At 36.4% G+C, this 15622-nt stretch overlaps 1 long non-coding RNA gene across 3 annotated transcripts in view; it reads right to left on the reverse strand.

Annotated features, from left to right (window-relative positions):
* Positions 1-15622, reverse strand: part of LOC141175744 (uncharacterized) — a 158381-nt gene that overhangs the window by 140882 nt on the left and 1877 nt on the right. For all 3 annotated transcript variants that reach the window (XR_012253054.1, XR_012253053.1, XR_012253052.1), the window contains exon 2: positions 12341-12426. This is a non-coding gene — a long non-coding RNA (uncharacterized lncRNA). The remainder of the gene's footprint in view (positions 1-12340; positions 12427-15622) is intronic.

Here is a 15622-nt window from a genome sequence, read left to right on the forward strand (position 1 = left end):
TTGTCAATCAGTGTTGCTTCCTAAGTGGACAGTTTGATTTCACAGAAGTTTGACTTACTTGGAGTTATTTTCTGTTGTTTGTGTTCCCTTTATTTTTTTGAGCAGTGTCTAAAGATGCAGAATATTTTATTATGCTAATTTTCAGATATTTATTTAGAGGAAACTTAGCAACAATTCAAATAACTAAAACATGTCTAAACACTATTGCGAATTATCAACAGTTACATAAGTTGCACTACAACATTTGCTCCTTATTCAGTGACCACTTTTTTTGCTTGTCTCTTGTACTCCTGCAAAGAATCATCTCTTACAATTGTCCAACAGTAATCTGCAAGAATTGATGGATTCCATTTTCCTTGATATCTTTTCTCCATAGCTGCAATATCATAGTGAAATCTCTCACCGTGCTCGTCAGTCACTGCTCCGCATTTTGGTGGAAAAAAAAAGTCTAGATGAGAATGTAAGAAATTAATCCTTAAGCACATGCTACAGCCAAGATCCTTATATGTTTTCAGGAGATTTTCCACCAACTCTTCATAGTTATCTGCTCAAGTTTCCCCAAAAAATAGTTACCACTAATGCGAATGCTACACATGCAGCCTTTTCTTTGCCCTGCAACAAAGTGAGGCACTCCTCATCTTGAAGAAGCTTACAAATCTGAGGTAAAATAAAGACTCCTTCCTTTATCTTTGTTTCACTCAACTTTGGAAATGTATCAATGAGATACTTGATGCTTTTACATCTTTATCCATTGCCTTTACAAATTTCTTCATTAGGCCCAACTTGATCTGCAATGGTGGTAATAAAATCTTATGTGGGTCAAGAAGTGCTGGATGCAGGACATTTTTACTCCCTGGCTGAAGTGAATGTCAGAGAGGCCAATCTCTTTTATTGTAGTGATATTCTCTTGCATGACAATCCCACTCACACAGCAGAAAGCAGCAGTACTTTGTGTATGCTCTCAAAAGACCAAGTTAGAGGGCAACCACCTTTGTCACCACAGAGAGGGCCACAAATGTTGGTCATAGTTCAGACACCTCAACAACTGTTTCATGTTGTCATAGGTTTCTTTCATGTGGACTGCATAACCAACTGCAATTGAAGGTAACGCATTGTCATTACATAGCAAGACGGCTTTTAGGCTTGTTTTTGGACGAATCGATGAAGAGCCGTCATTCCTCTGGATTATGACTTATCTTCAGAGCTTCCATTAAACTGTTGTTGCTGCATGTCACAAGATGGTGCTACATGAAGAAGTATTGGATAAGATCTTTATCATGGTTGCAGAACAAATAAATCTGAACATCAGCCGCTAGGATTAGTGTTGAGCGAGTATGTTCTATTAACCCTTTCGCCGAGTATGCTCGGGCCCAGCTTCGAGTATTTATAGCTGCTCGGTGATATGGTTGAATCGCTCCCGTGTGCATGATTTGCGACTGTTTGACAGTTTTATTACATGTGAGGAATGTCTATTTCTTACACATTCCTCACATGTAATAAAACTGTCAAACAGTCGCAAATCATGCACAGGGGGAGCGATTCAACCATATCACCGAGCAGCTGTAAATACTCGGAGCTCGGCCCGAGCATACTCGGACAGAACATACTCGCTCAACCCTAGCTAGGATATTCCACTGCTGTAGCCGGGAACCTAAGAGCTCAGCCTTACTCTTGGGCAGATCCAAATCTTAAACAGGATCATTTAGGTCACTTTTGTGTTATAAGGTGTGGTTCAGTTGAGTTTGCTGACAGAAAGTCTGGGTCGTGAGAGTAAGATGACATCAAGCGCCCTCTTTCTCCTCACTTGATTCGACTGAAAATGTTTCTGGTGCTTTTGGAACCTGCAGTTCTTTTTGTGTTACTGGGCGTGTTCCAGTTGTAATGTTTGGATACTGTAAAGTATATTTCTTCTTTCTAGAAACTTCTTTCCTATTGAGGACACCATGCAGAAATACCAAATGGTAGTGTGATCGGTTGGCTCTCTCCAGATGATTGGGACTGCAAAAGGCATAGATTGCCTCTTCCCATGCAACCACTGGGTAAGATGTGATGCACATCTATTACAGCCCAACTCTTGTCCTGATCTCCTCTTCTGCAACCAAAATACAGGTTGTAGGCTTTCCTTATCATGGTAGTCAAGTGTCGCCTTCGTGACGCAAAAGTGACTTCTCCGCATATGTAGCAAAAAAACTATTCGCTTTGTTAATGCTAGAAAGAGGCATATTTGATAAAACATATAAGAAATGACAATATGCTAAGAAACTAAACCAACAAATCCTAAAACTGAACATTTTACACAGAGGGCATTTATAAAAGTAGGTGATGCAACTGTAATTAGCATTACGTCACCGGAGCTGAGTAGGCGTTTTTTAATTGGTCGCCCTACGATAGAATACTGAAGGCTCAATAGACTAAATAAATGATGTAATAGACGAGCTACTAACAATGCAATAATGAGGATGAAATAATAAAGATGCAATTTTTCTATAGGCCTGCATAAAAGGTGTCATAAGTAATTACAACCTCCTCTGCATCTTGAAAATTAGAGCCAATCAGCAAATTTAAGCATCATTTTCAGCACCACAATATTAGTTCAGTTCAACTGTTCTCGTCTCTGAACCAATTTGGCTGTAGAACAGTGTAATCATCCGAGCTCTGCAAAAGGAAATACAACACACAAAAGAATACTTAATAATCCATACTCACTTCTACCAAGCAAAAAAATATATAAAAAAAAAGAAAAGTTCTAAAATAAAGAAATGCTGCAAAAAAAAAAAAAATACATAAAAAAAGTTCCAAAATAAAAAAAATATTCTGAAAAAATAAAAACCCATAAAAAAGAAGAGTTCAAAAATATTAAAAAAATGCTGCAAGTTAAAAAATGCTATTGGCGTAACCGGTGAGTCCCAAAGGATAAGGGGAGAACTTATAAATTTGGCACATACCCATCAATATAGTATGTGCTCACAACGTCTTTTTAGACGTCAGAATGCATACATTGTTTTTTTTAAACAGAAGCTTTAGGAAATTCTGACCATGCTTTACCTGCAGCATCTTCTTTGATGTCTTTAGTGTCATTTTTGACGCCATATTTTTTTTTTTATTGTTAAATTTCATAGTTAAGGTAGTGACAACTTCTAATTGGAAACCGTCGGAAAAATGGTGACTTCTTTTAGCTGCTTCAAAGCTTTTGAAGCCTCAAACGGTTAAAAGAATTCACAAGTCATGAAACATGCACAGTAATATCATTTTTTATTGCTGGGCACATGTCCATTCTTTTTGACATTTCTTTAATGCTTTTTGAGGTGGAATCCGTTTGAAAAAGACGTCTGCACATATCGGTAACTGTGCTTCCAGGTAGATTTTTTAATCAGGCTTTACAGATCATATTAAATACAGCATAAATAGTCTGTATCCGCCCTTAAGTATTTCTAGATACTGGTAGTGATGACAATTATATTTAAATATGCATAATAAAGTTTTGTCTAATATTGATCCTTTGTTCATTTAGACTGAACGATAAGGCTGGGGTCTCATGGCGACAAGTGCCAACCAACAGCAATTCTCAGACAAGTAATATGATCGAAAACATTATTGCAATTAGCTGTCACATCACTAAATTAGATTTGCGATTTTGCTGTAAAAAAAAACAGGCTGGGCCTACTCAGCAATTTAGCTCTGTACGATTGCTAACAGTGAACGGGTTAAAATTGCGACCTTCAAGTCGCAATAAACGTCAAAACTATTTGGATTTTTTTTAACTTGTTTGTCATGGCCATAGTACATTGCGGGTCGCAATGCAACCTCATTCACATGTGAAGGAGCAGTGGCAAAGAAAGATTTTTGGCTGCATAACCAGGGTCGTGGCAAAATTTTTTAATATAGCCCAAGCCTAAAATTGCAGACAAGTCGCAGTCACATATGACTTGTATTAACTTGTGACCAGCGACATAAAGTTGAAGACATCTGGAAACATTTACTACTGTGTGTCACAATCATGGTAGGTCGCAGAAAATCATTAGGAAATCATTAGATTCAATACAGGTGTCACGTGACAACTGTAGTTGCATAGACCAAGCCCAATGTGGTATCCTGTACAATATAATGCTAAATGGTTGTCTGAGGAACGTTCTTCCGCGCTGAATGCACTTGGGCAAATCATCAAGATCCGCTGCTGGCAGCTCCTGTGTAATGACCGACCAATGAGGTCCCAGATGTGCTCGACAGAGACAAGTTCGGAGATACTGCAGCCATGGCACCACATTTAGTCCATGCAGGCTGTTCACAGTAACATGAGTGATATCCAGCTTGCTATTGTCATGTTGAAAATCGCTCCAAGGGCACTTTAGAGAAATGGCCAAACTGGTTCCACCACCAAAGCAATGTAATGACGAGCTATTACTGTACTTGCAATTAAGACTTGAAGGGTCCGGCTACTGTACATTATGCCTCCGCACAGTATAATTCCGAGAGTAGTTCCAGTGTGCGACGTTCCCTCATGGAGGCCTCTTCATGGTGTTGCTCACGTGGTCTCATGAAAATCAGAGAATGTTGTGTAGTGATCCATTCTGCACTGCAAGTGATTTTAGACATCGTATACCAAGCATACGGCGTCAAACAGTGTCTACACAAACCATCAGATGTTTGCACAACATTGGGCTACAAGCCAGATGTCCAACTATAGGTGTCCATTGACCTCACGCTACTGCTCTCGAGGACTATCATGAAGCAGAGCAAGACAGCAATGGAAGCTGGAATGGAGTCCTGCTTTTGTCTTGGATAGAATTATAGTTGCAGATTGGTCTGGAGACCACATAAGCAATGCCATGAAGAGGCATTCACGAGCAAACATGAAAGTGCCCTAGAAGCCATTTTTTCAACATGAGAACGCCAGGCAGCATGTTGCTGGTGCTTTTATGAGCAGCCTGCGTTGCCTAAAAATGCCTCCAGGGTCTCCGGACTTGTCTCCCTTCGAGTGCATCGGGGACGTCATTTGGTAGGTGATTACACAGGAGGCGGATCTTGATGTTTGGCCCAAGTGCATTCAGCGGCAGAACCTTCCTCAGACGACCATTACTAATCTCACTGATTTCAGCCGAGGCGGGAAGTGACTGGATTTTTGCACGAGGTGCTCATACTCCAGACTAAATAAATCCAGAGGTTTTGAACATGTTATTTTGTTATTCTATCCTTCAATGATTTCCAGAATTATAAGACTTATCCCTTCTTGGTGATGTAATTTCAATGTTGAGGATTGTAGATAGATAGATACAGTTGTGCTCAAAAGTTTACATACCCCAGTAGAATTTTTGTTTTCCTGTGTTATACAGTTCCACTACCTTTTCCCATAGATCCGTTGACAATTGTTTTGCTTTGCCCATGACTCACAATCCACAAAAGTCAGTGACTGGATGAAAGATGCAATAATCTATCTGGATCCCAGAAACTCACTCAGCTTTTATGCACACACACTGATTACAAGCAAACAGGTCACAAGTGAGGATGTTACCTTTAGTAGCCATTCAAACCCATTTGTGTCAAATTCTGTGCAAGTTATCAGTCCAAAATCACCAGTGTATGTAAACTTTTGATCAGGGTCATTTGGATGTTTTTGGTTGTCATTAAGACTTAAAAAGAGAAAACAAGAAAACACAGTAGTTTGACAATAAATGGCTTCACCAAACCAATAACCATGAGTGGAGAAAATTTTTTTTTGTTATCATTCATATTCTCTGAAACAAGGCCAAAAAAGCAAAAATTCTGCCGGGGTATGTAAACTTTTGAGCACAACTGTAGATAGATAGATAGATAGATATCCAAAAAAAGACAAAGGCAGCACTCCATAGTCCTATATAGGGTGATTTATTAACCCATTATATCAGGGCAATGTTTCGGTCCAACAGTGGAGACGGATTTTCAAGCCACTGTTGGACTGAAACGTTGCCCTGACATGATGGGTTAATATATCACCCTATATTGGACTATGGCGTGCTACCTTTGTCTTTTTTGGATATCTTGAGGTTCGGTTTTGCCTGGAAGGCATTTTCTTTAAACTGAATTATGCTTTTAATAATGCACCTGTATTTTTCTAATAGATAGTGAATATGTACATCTACATTGGTATTTATATACACATGTAAGGACATCTGGTATTTTATTTCTTTCATACCTGTCCTTATATTTCTCTTAACTGTATATACAGGTAAAATACGAAATATACCTTAGATTAAGAAACCTTAAACATTAGAAGCTCAACAGCGAATATATGCCCAGAGAGCATCTCTGCAAGGATTACAGAACATTTTGAACACTATTCATTTTATTGCTGATGTTTAACTATATTTGTGCTCTGTAACAAACTGCTGATAAAAATATAATAAAACTTGTATTATGGCTATATAGCACTGCATGGGATGTAAAACACTGCAATTTTTTTTATGTCGACCCCATAGATCCAAATAAAAATCTAACCCGATTTCGTTAAACGTAAGCTTATTTTATGTCTATGGAGGTAATAAAAATATTGTTTCATTTAGAATGCAGAGCAAATTCAGCGCCAGTGATTACTGTAGGTTTATTTCACTATTCATGAAGAATACTATATTGCCTGCAGAGCGCTTAGGACTTCCTATCTGTGTGTGTGTGGAACTGCCCTGGTTAAGCAAATGTGAGCATATTGAGCATGTTATTAGTTTACGTTAATAATCATTTATATGGATATGGTATAGAGCGCGTATCAAAAGGTTGCAATGGATTAGTGGACGTTATAGGCATCATCACGGGCAGCATTGTCTCTTGCAATAAAACCCGGGTTCAAAAGACAGGGGGGTTAAGCGTGAATTTTATAACGTACCTAATAACTAATAAGAATTGTATACAGTGCGAATGTCATTCTGAATTCATTTTATTGACTGAATGTCCCAGTAATAAAATTACAACAATCATTATTTATTTTTTTTTTTTTTTGTTTCCATCCATGGCACATTTTAATCGGCTGTGTGCTATGGACAGAGCTGGAAAGGATTTACTGTAATTCTGCTGCCATCTCAAGGTCAGTGCTGGTTTATTTTTGTCCCTTCGTTTTTTCCTCCACGGTGACAATATTATTTGATGAGTGCCATTTCTGTATCCTTTTGCTCCTGAATTGTAATTGTGCATTTCTCAAACACAAAATTTAGCACGTCCATATATAGTATATTTTCTTCATGTATGTATTCAGCACCAATAAAAAAAAAAATGACCAAGATGAGGGTATAAAAAAATATCGTTATTATGAGACTTCTATTAATCAGGGCAAAAAGTGGATTAAAATGTTTTTTTTTTTTGTAATCTGCATAAAAAATAGGCTGAAAACAATCGTTACGTACTTGATGAGATTCCTGTCTGTCGATGCAGAAGTTCTCTACCCACATGAACTTTACAGTCAATCATTGGCTGAAGGTCATGATGAGCCAAACTCCATACAATAGCAGAAAATTCAGGTGAGACTGCAGTTAAAAGGGTTGTCCAAGAGATTAAAAATAACAAACACCCTGTCCAGCACTGTCATCACTGTGCAGGTCTTTGATGACCAGGTGAAGCCATTACATCACGACTGTAAAGCCTATGGGCAAACAACAATTATTCCCAGAGCTCCCCTTTAAACTAGATGCAGAAAATGTTATAAAATTGAAGAAAAAAAATTACACTCGGACCGAAAATACGGTTGTCCGCACGAGCCCTTAGAGCGATAATTTAATGTATTGGAGTGTTATTATTGTAGCCAATCAGTGGCCTCAATGGTAATACTATGGATAGGTATATACTGTGTTTGTGCCCTCTGTCGGGCGCATACAGTCTTGAGGCATTGGCCACAGTCAAGATGGATGTCTAAGCATCCATTTACCAGAAGGACACATTGTAAAAAAAAAAAAAAAAAACATTGCACAGTATATGTTTTTTTTGCAGAGGTTCTTTGTATGGAAAAGCGTAGTGTGCGGTCAGATGGAGCCCGAAATATCCCATATACTAAAGGCTAAGTGCAAAGATGCAGCGTATACCTAGCCTATCATATATAGCATTCAGGTGCTGATGAGAGTAATTATCTTCCGTAATCACATGACGATACAACAGAACCTCTCTCTAGGAAGCCGAGGTGAGACCAGCTGAGCTTCGACCCTGGTTAGAGATAGATGGAAGCATCGACCCTAGTTAGAGATAGATGTAACTGATACAGCGGCAGCTAGTTTAATTTCTCAAACCCTTGGATGAACCCTTTACCGCATCTTTCCCCAAAGGTTACATACTGTATAATAGAAAAGTTGGAATAAAAGAGAGTTTAAAAAGTGCTGCCAATTCTGGACCAAAATATTGAGTATAAAAAATATATTTATTAAAATGCTACGGGTTTCAGAGCTGGCCTTCTTCAGGCATATACACCTGGCATATACCTGTGTATATGCCTGAAGAAGGAGCTTGTCCAGCTTGGAAACAACGTAGCATTTTAATAAATATAATTTTTTATACTCAATATTTTGGTACCCATCCCTTGGTCCAGAATTGGCAGCGCTTTTTAAACTCTCTTTTTTTCAACTTCTCTATAGTATTTTCTGGGTCCTAGTCCTGGATCCAGTGGGTTGAGCAGCAGCCATTGGAGTGTCTATATGCTGTCATCAGAGTTGTGCCTGGAATCGCACAACTCACATAGGTGAGGAGATTACGTTCTCTACTCTGTTCTCTTATTGTCTGACCTGCCCTTTCGCTTCTTTATTCCCATTTTCAAGGTTAGATATAGGGAGTCATTCAGTCGGGTGCTTATATTGTAGAGCTGCTTTGACTGTCCCTGACAAGGAGGAAATATTTTAAGCACCAAGGATATTTTTTTTTTCGATTACTAACCAGACAGTAGCTAAGAAACACTCACAGTATATTCACACACAGCAGATTTGTTGCAAAAATTTCTGCAACTATTCAAGACTTTAAAAGCCGCAATGCTCCTCTGGGAAATATGCAAACTCTAGTGCCACCTACAGGAAGTAGCAATCCTAAAGGTCAATAGTGACCCTTTAACGAGCCTAATGAGACAATTTGAAGAGACAATTTGCAACTATTCAATTCACTTTTAGGGTATTATTCACCCAGATATTTTTTTTCACTTTGATTTTTCAAGCTGAAAAATCCACCAAAAAACATGTTTTTTTGGTGTGGTTTTGTTAGAACAACTGTTCATGCTTTGAGTAACTTTTTTTTGTAGTTTTTGATGCATGTTAATTAATATGGAGTGTAGCAATAGGCTGTATTTTTTGCTGTGTTCTCATGACAAAAACCTAGCCAAAAAAAAACCACACACAATAAAAACTGTGACAAAAAAAGTGTGTTTTGCCGTGATTTACACTATAGGCGAGGTTTCCTTTTCAAATGAATGGACCCCTCCAAGGAATCCAAGACGCGAAACGCGCGTTAGGGGTGTCCTTGCAGTATCAGTCCTGACTCCGGGTAAATATGTGAATTTTTGCACTATGTTGTTGAATGTACATTTGTGAGAGAAATTATGGTGGGTTTTTGTAACGGACTTTGTAGTGCTCAGCACATTGAATTGTTGCATCTAATTACTAATTGTAGGGTTGAGATACCCACACTTGATTGATTATTCTTTATTTATTACTTTTTGATAATCGCCTAGTCTTTTGATCTCCATGTGCTGACACATCCACCTATATATTTCTTTCTATATTTCTCTCTGCATTGGGATACATATACATTAGAGCCTGAATTGCATTTGGGTGCATGATTATTTATATTTACCTGCAATGTACCTATACTTACCTGCAATGTACATTTACTTATCCTGAATCAGGCATTTTCTGGTATAATTTCTCCTTTCTGTGTATTTTAATGTTGTTTTTATGGACTTTTTGGTTTAGAATAAAATTTACAACTTTTTACATTGGCGCTTGTGCTCCTATTGTTCTGTATAGGGAATAATAAATGGGAGGCTTGTTGCAAGCGGATTTGTAGCACTTTTTAAGGTTACGTTCCCATGATGAGTTTTTAGTGAATTTTTCTTATGCTGCTTATATTCAATTTTTTTTTAACCTATTTTACTTAATGGCTGCAGAAAATCTGCAACATCAAAAACTCACCAAAAGATCTTCGTGGGAATGTAGCCCAAGAGGGATTTGGCACAGAATCCGGCCCAAGAACTGCATAAAAAAAATCTGTATGAATATACCGTTATAGAGTTTGCAGAAATCCATGCACCTTGAGTCACAGAAATGTCTGCCGCATGTGACTATAGCCACAGATAATAATAATAATAATAATAATAATAATAATCTCTTTATTTATATAGCGCCAACATATTCCGCAGCTCTTTACAATTCAGACAATTTACAGACATTATGGGCACCGGGACATCGGGGCTCACAGTCTACATTCCCTATCAGTATGTCTTTGGCGTGTGGGAGGAAACCGGATAACCTGGAGGAAACCCACGCAAACATGGGGAGAACATACAGGTGCATCTCACTAAATTAGAATATAATCAAAAAGTTAATTTATTTCAGATCTTCAATACAAAAAGTGAAACTCCTATATTATATAGAGTCATTACACACAGAGTGATCTATTTCAAGTGTTTATTTCTGTTAATGTTGATGATTATGGCTTACAGCCAATGAAAACACAAAAGTCATTATCTCAGTAAATTAGAATACTTTATAACAACAGCTTGAAAAATGTTTTTAAAATTCAAAATGTTGTCCTACTGAAATGTATGTTCAGTAAATGCCCTCAATACTTGGTTAGGGCTCCTTCTGCATCAATTACTGCATCAATGCGGCAATGTGGCATGGAGGGATCAGCCTGTGGCATGGAGGGATCAGCCTGTGGCTCTGCTGAGGGGTTATGGAAGCCCAGGTGGCTTTGATAGCCGCCTTCAGCTCGTCTGCATTGTTGGGTCTGGAGTCTCATCTTCCTCTTGACAATACCCCATAGATTCTCTATAATAGATCCTCTATGGGGTTAAGGTCAGGTGAGTTTGCTGCCAATCAAGCACAGTGATACTGTTGTTTTTAAACCAGGTATTGGTGCTTTTGGCCGTGTGGACAGGGGCCAAGTCCTGCTGGAAAATGACATTTCCATCTCTATAAAGCTTGTCGGCAGAGGGAAGCATGAAGTGCTCTACAATGTCCTGGTAGACGGCTGCACTGACTTTGGTCTTGATAAAACACAGTGGACCTCCACCAGCAGATGACATGGCCCCCCAAACTATCACTGATTGTGGAGAGTTCACACTAGACCTCCAACAGCTTGGATTGTGGCCTCTCCACTCTTCCTCCAGACTCTGGGACCTTGTGGAGCTGTCAGTGACTGCCTTCTGGACATCTGTCAAGTCAGCAGTCTTCCCCATGATTGTGGAGCCTACTGAAACAGACTAAGGGACTTTTTAAACGCTTAGGAAGCCTTTGCAGTTGTTTTTTGTTAATTATTTAATTTACTGAGATAATGACTTTTGTGTTCTCATTGGCTGTAAGCCATAATCATCAACATTAACAGAAATAAACATTTGAAATAGATCCCTCTGTGTGTAATGACTCTATATAGTATATGAGTTTCACTTTTTGTATTGAAAAACTGAAATAAATTAACTTTTTGATGATATTCTAATTTAGTGAGATGCACCTGTACTAACTCCATGTTGTCCTTGGTGGGATTTGAACCCAGGACCCCAGCACTGCAAGATTGCAGTGATAATCACTGAGCCACCATGCTGCCCATATTTAGTACAGATGTGAGAATCGTTTCTCAGGACCCCAGTCCAGTGGTCATTTCAATACTCCATGGTTGCTGGAGGGGAGCCCTGTGAACTGCCTTCTATCTGCCGACATCCCCGATTTGATTAGCTGGCCGAGGCGTTGGGGATTCAGTCAGGTAGGAGGTCATTTGCAAGACTCCGGTACAACGGTCACATCAGTATTCCAGGGTGTTGCAAATTTATTCCCTCATCTGTATTATTTAGTGATAGTAGGATTTTTTTTACTAGGTAGGATGGGTTTGGTAACTTATTACTTTGTAGAAAATATGCTCTGCAGCGCCAAAGCTGAAGGAGAATGCCCAAACCAGACATGTATCACATTACGACAGCCATGGCCTAGACAGAGATTGATGATGTCCCTATGCTTTTTACATTATATGGGCATGCAACGTGTTGCTGCAATGCATTATCCAGTAGGAGCAATAGGAAAATACCTTTCCAATATCAGATGCTGAGGAACATGCCAATTATTTTTCATCTGTGAGAAAAGGTGGTATGTGGAGGTATAGTAATGCACAAAAATATCATGGCTGCTATATGACAGACCTGATTCACTATTCAGCTGCGGTATTTCAGGTGACCTCAATTGGTTCTTCATTTTCACTTCTGTAACTAAGTCAGCTCTCCTACTTCTGTAAAAAAAACAACATATCACAATGGCATTACACAATATATTATAAATCTAGAACCAACCAGGAAAAAGTTATAGTAATTAAAAAAAAATTATAACCCCTGGTCCACAATGTCCATCATGATCCCTAGTTACACTAGCTAATTAAACACTTCTATGGACGTCTTTGCAATAGTTAAATTTTTTTTAATGTTGCATTTCTATTTTTTTTTAAATTATCTAAAAAATTTAGGGGACAAATAAAAAAAAATTTCAGAAAAAAAAAAAATTAAACAAAATTCCAGGTCTTCTGCATAGATGTGAGAGAACTGTTAGTAAACCGTCTTTGTGTAATGAGAATACAGCCCGAATGTCATTTACAATTTCAGGCCTAAAGACACTTACACAGATTATTCTTATTCTCGGATTTAAATTAAGATTTTTCAAAAATTTTAATTTGGTTTAACTTTTATGTATGAATTGTAGCTTGAAGATATTTTTTTTTAGAATTTTTTTAATGCTTAATAAATATATTTTTTAATGTAATTTGTCTGTGTGAAATAAATGTAAAATAATTGACACGTCTGCACATGCGAATTGGGATGGAGCAAAGAGCTGTCCATATCAATATTGTCTAGGTCCACCCACGTTCTCCAAAAAAAATAAAAAAAATTTTTTTGTATATACTGTAGTTAAAAAAAAGTTTTCGGAACAAATGAACTTCCCGGCGGATCTTTCTCATAGCGCTTCTCACTTTCACCCATTTAATACGCAGATAGTGAACGTGTCGAGATACTTATTGAAACTTGTAAACGCTTCTTTTACTGCCAACTATGGTCGGCTTTGCAATGGTTACATTTTCTATTATGTTATGTTTTTAATGAAACGTTCCAAGATTTTCTTTTAAAATAATTTTAGATTTTTTTTTATATATTTAAAAAATATATATATAATTTTAACATAACTTCCCTGTCTAAAAAAAAAAATTCAAAAAGTATTTAAAAAAAATATATGAAAATATATTTAAAAAATATATATAATTTTAACATAACTTCCCTGTCTAAAAAAAAAAAAAATTCAAAAAGTATTTAAAAAAAAAAAACTTTGAAAATATATTTAAAAAATATACAAAAAAAAAATATCTTGAAACCATAATTCATCCATGGAAGTTAAACCAAATTTTGAGTTTGGAGGAGAAATATCAAATAGGAGCATAGGAATAATTCATGTAAGTGTCTGCAGTCCTGAAATTGTAAGTGACATCCCGGCTACAGTTTTACATTTTTAAAAATCCCGATTTACTGCCATTTATGCAGAAGGCCTTGAATTTAGTCTTAAAAATTTTTTCTGGAATATTTTCCATATTTTTTTTATTCATATAGTTGTTTTTTTTTAGCGGAGTGGGAAAAAAAAAATGAAATAACGTAATAGAAAATGTAACTATTTTTTTTTATGTAACTTCCCTGTCTAAAATATATTATTTTACCTCTTGCTTGCACGTGAAAATTGGCATTCAAGAAAGAGTGATATTTTCCAGGCCACCCCCCCCCCCCAAAAAAAAAAAGTAAAAAAAAATTTTTTAACATTTTTTTCCTATATATAGTTAGCTTTTGTAACGTCTGAACTTCCCGGAGGATCTTTATGGTATCACTTCTCAATTCCCGCTTCTACGCAGTAAAGGCATTTGTACACCTTTCGTGGATTTTAATAGTTAAGGATTATTTTTTTGTAGTCAGGAACTGACTTTCCTAATGGTGTTTCTACGAAGCTGGGGGGAGCCCTTAAAAAATTTCTAGCAAATGTTGAGAATGGTTTGGCAGGACATGAAAAATTACCATGCAGCGCAAATTACTTTTTTTTTTTTTAATATATTAAAAAAAAAAAAAAAAAGACGAAGGTATGGTGAAATATATTATGCATATTGTCTTGAAGCGCACCTTTAGGCCACATTTACTTTTCCCCGCTGTCAGAGCTGCCATCTCGTGACATTTAATGAAGAATGCTCTCTGTGCATGACAGCCGGGAATAAAGTGCAAGCTATGCAGACCTATTATAGCAGCCCCGAATCTCACTTTTACATCTAAATGGTATCACTCATGTCCACGCCGGGACCCCGATGCATTGTTAAGATTGTCACTCATAAATATGATAACCGATTCATTATGGTTTCAGCTTTTCGACGTAAAAAACCCTTAACGTCAGTCACGTCGGCCAACAAACCGTGGCAGCTTTCGATTCCCCCGCCTAGCAAATGTCCATCATTGTCAGTGACAAGCATACATTTTTAAAAAATTGTCACTCACGACCGAATAATTACCCCCGTTCGCTCCACTGATGTGTCACTCATAAAAATCCCGTAATTAAATACTAATAATTATACCGAATGTCAGTCAGGTTATATCAGACACTCGCTTTTTTTTTTTTTTGGGTGGGGGGGGTGAGTAGGGTCTTCAGCCTCCATCAAAATTTAATCAGGCAAAGCGATGAAATTCCCATCAAATTTAATTTTTTTATTTTGCGGCTTTATTGTATATGAAAATCTAGCTGCAGAGAAAAGAAAGAAAATTAAAAAGAAAAAAAAAAAACTATTTTTTTATTTTTATTTTTTTTTATTCAAGTCAAAGCATTTATTCATTTATTTTTACTTAAAGCTTTTCTTCATTTGTATTACTTAAACTAAAACATTTTTTTTATTTTATTTTTGCATTTATTTTTTTTTGTATTATTATTATTTTTTAATTAAAGCAACATTTTTCCTTGATTTTTATTTTTTTATTTAATTCAAAGCATTTATTCATTTATTTTTACACAAATTAAAGCTTTTTTTTATTTTTTTTTTATTATTTAAACTAAAGCAATTTTTTTAATTTTATTTTTGTATTTAATTTGTTTTATTTATTATTTTTTTTAGTTAAAGCAAGATTTTTATTTTTTTATTATATTTTATTTAATTCAAAGCATTTATCTAGTTATTTTTACTACAAGATTTTTTTCATTTATTTTTTTTACTTAAACTAAAGCAGTTTTTATCTAATTTTTTATTAATTTTTTTAATTAAAGCAATATTTTAGCTTATTTATTTTTTTATCTAATTCAAATCATTTATTAATTTATTTTAGCTTTTTTTTTCATTTTTGATTGAACCAAAGGCAGTTTTTATTTTTTTTTATTTAATTTGTTTCTTTATTTTGATCTTTTTAATTAAAGCAATATTTTGC

This window comes from Phyllobates terribilis, unplaced genomic scaffold (genome assembly GCF_046119375.1).
Source record: "Phyllobates terribilis strain yellow unplaced genomic scaffold, ASM4611937v1 Scaffold_14__1_contigs__length_39327217, whole genome shotgun sequence".
NCBI lineage: Eukaryota > Metazoa > Chordata > Amphibia > Anura > Dendrobatidae > Phyllobates > Phyllobates terribilis.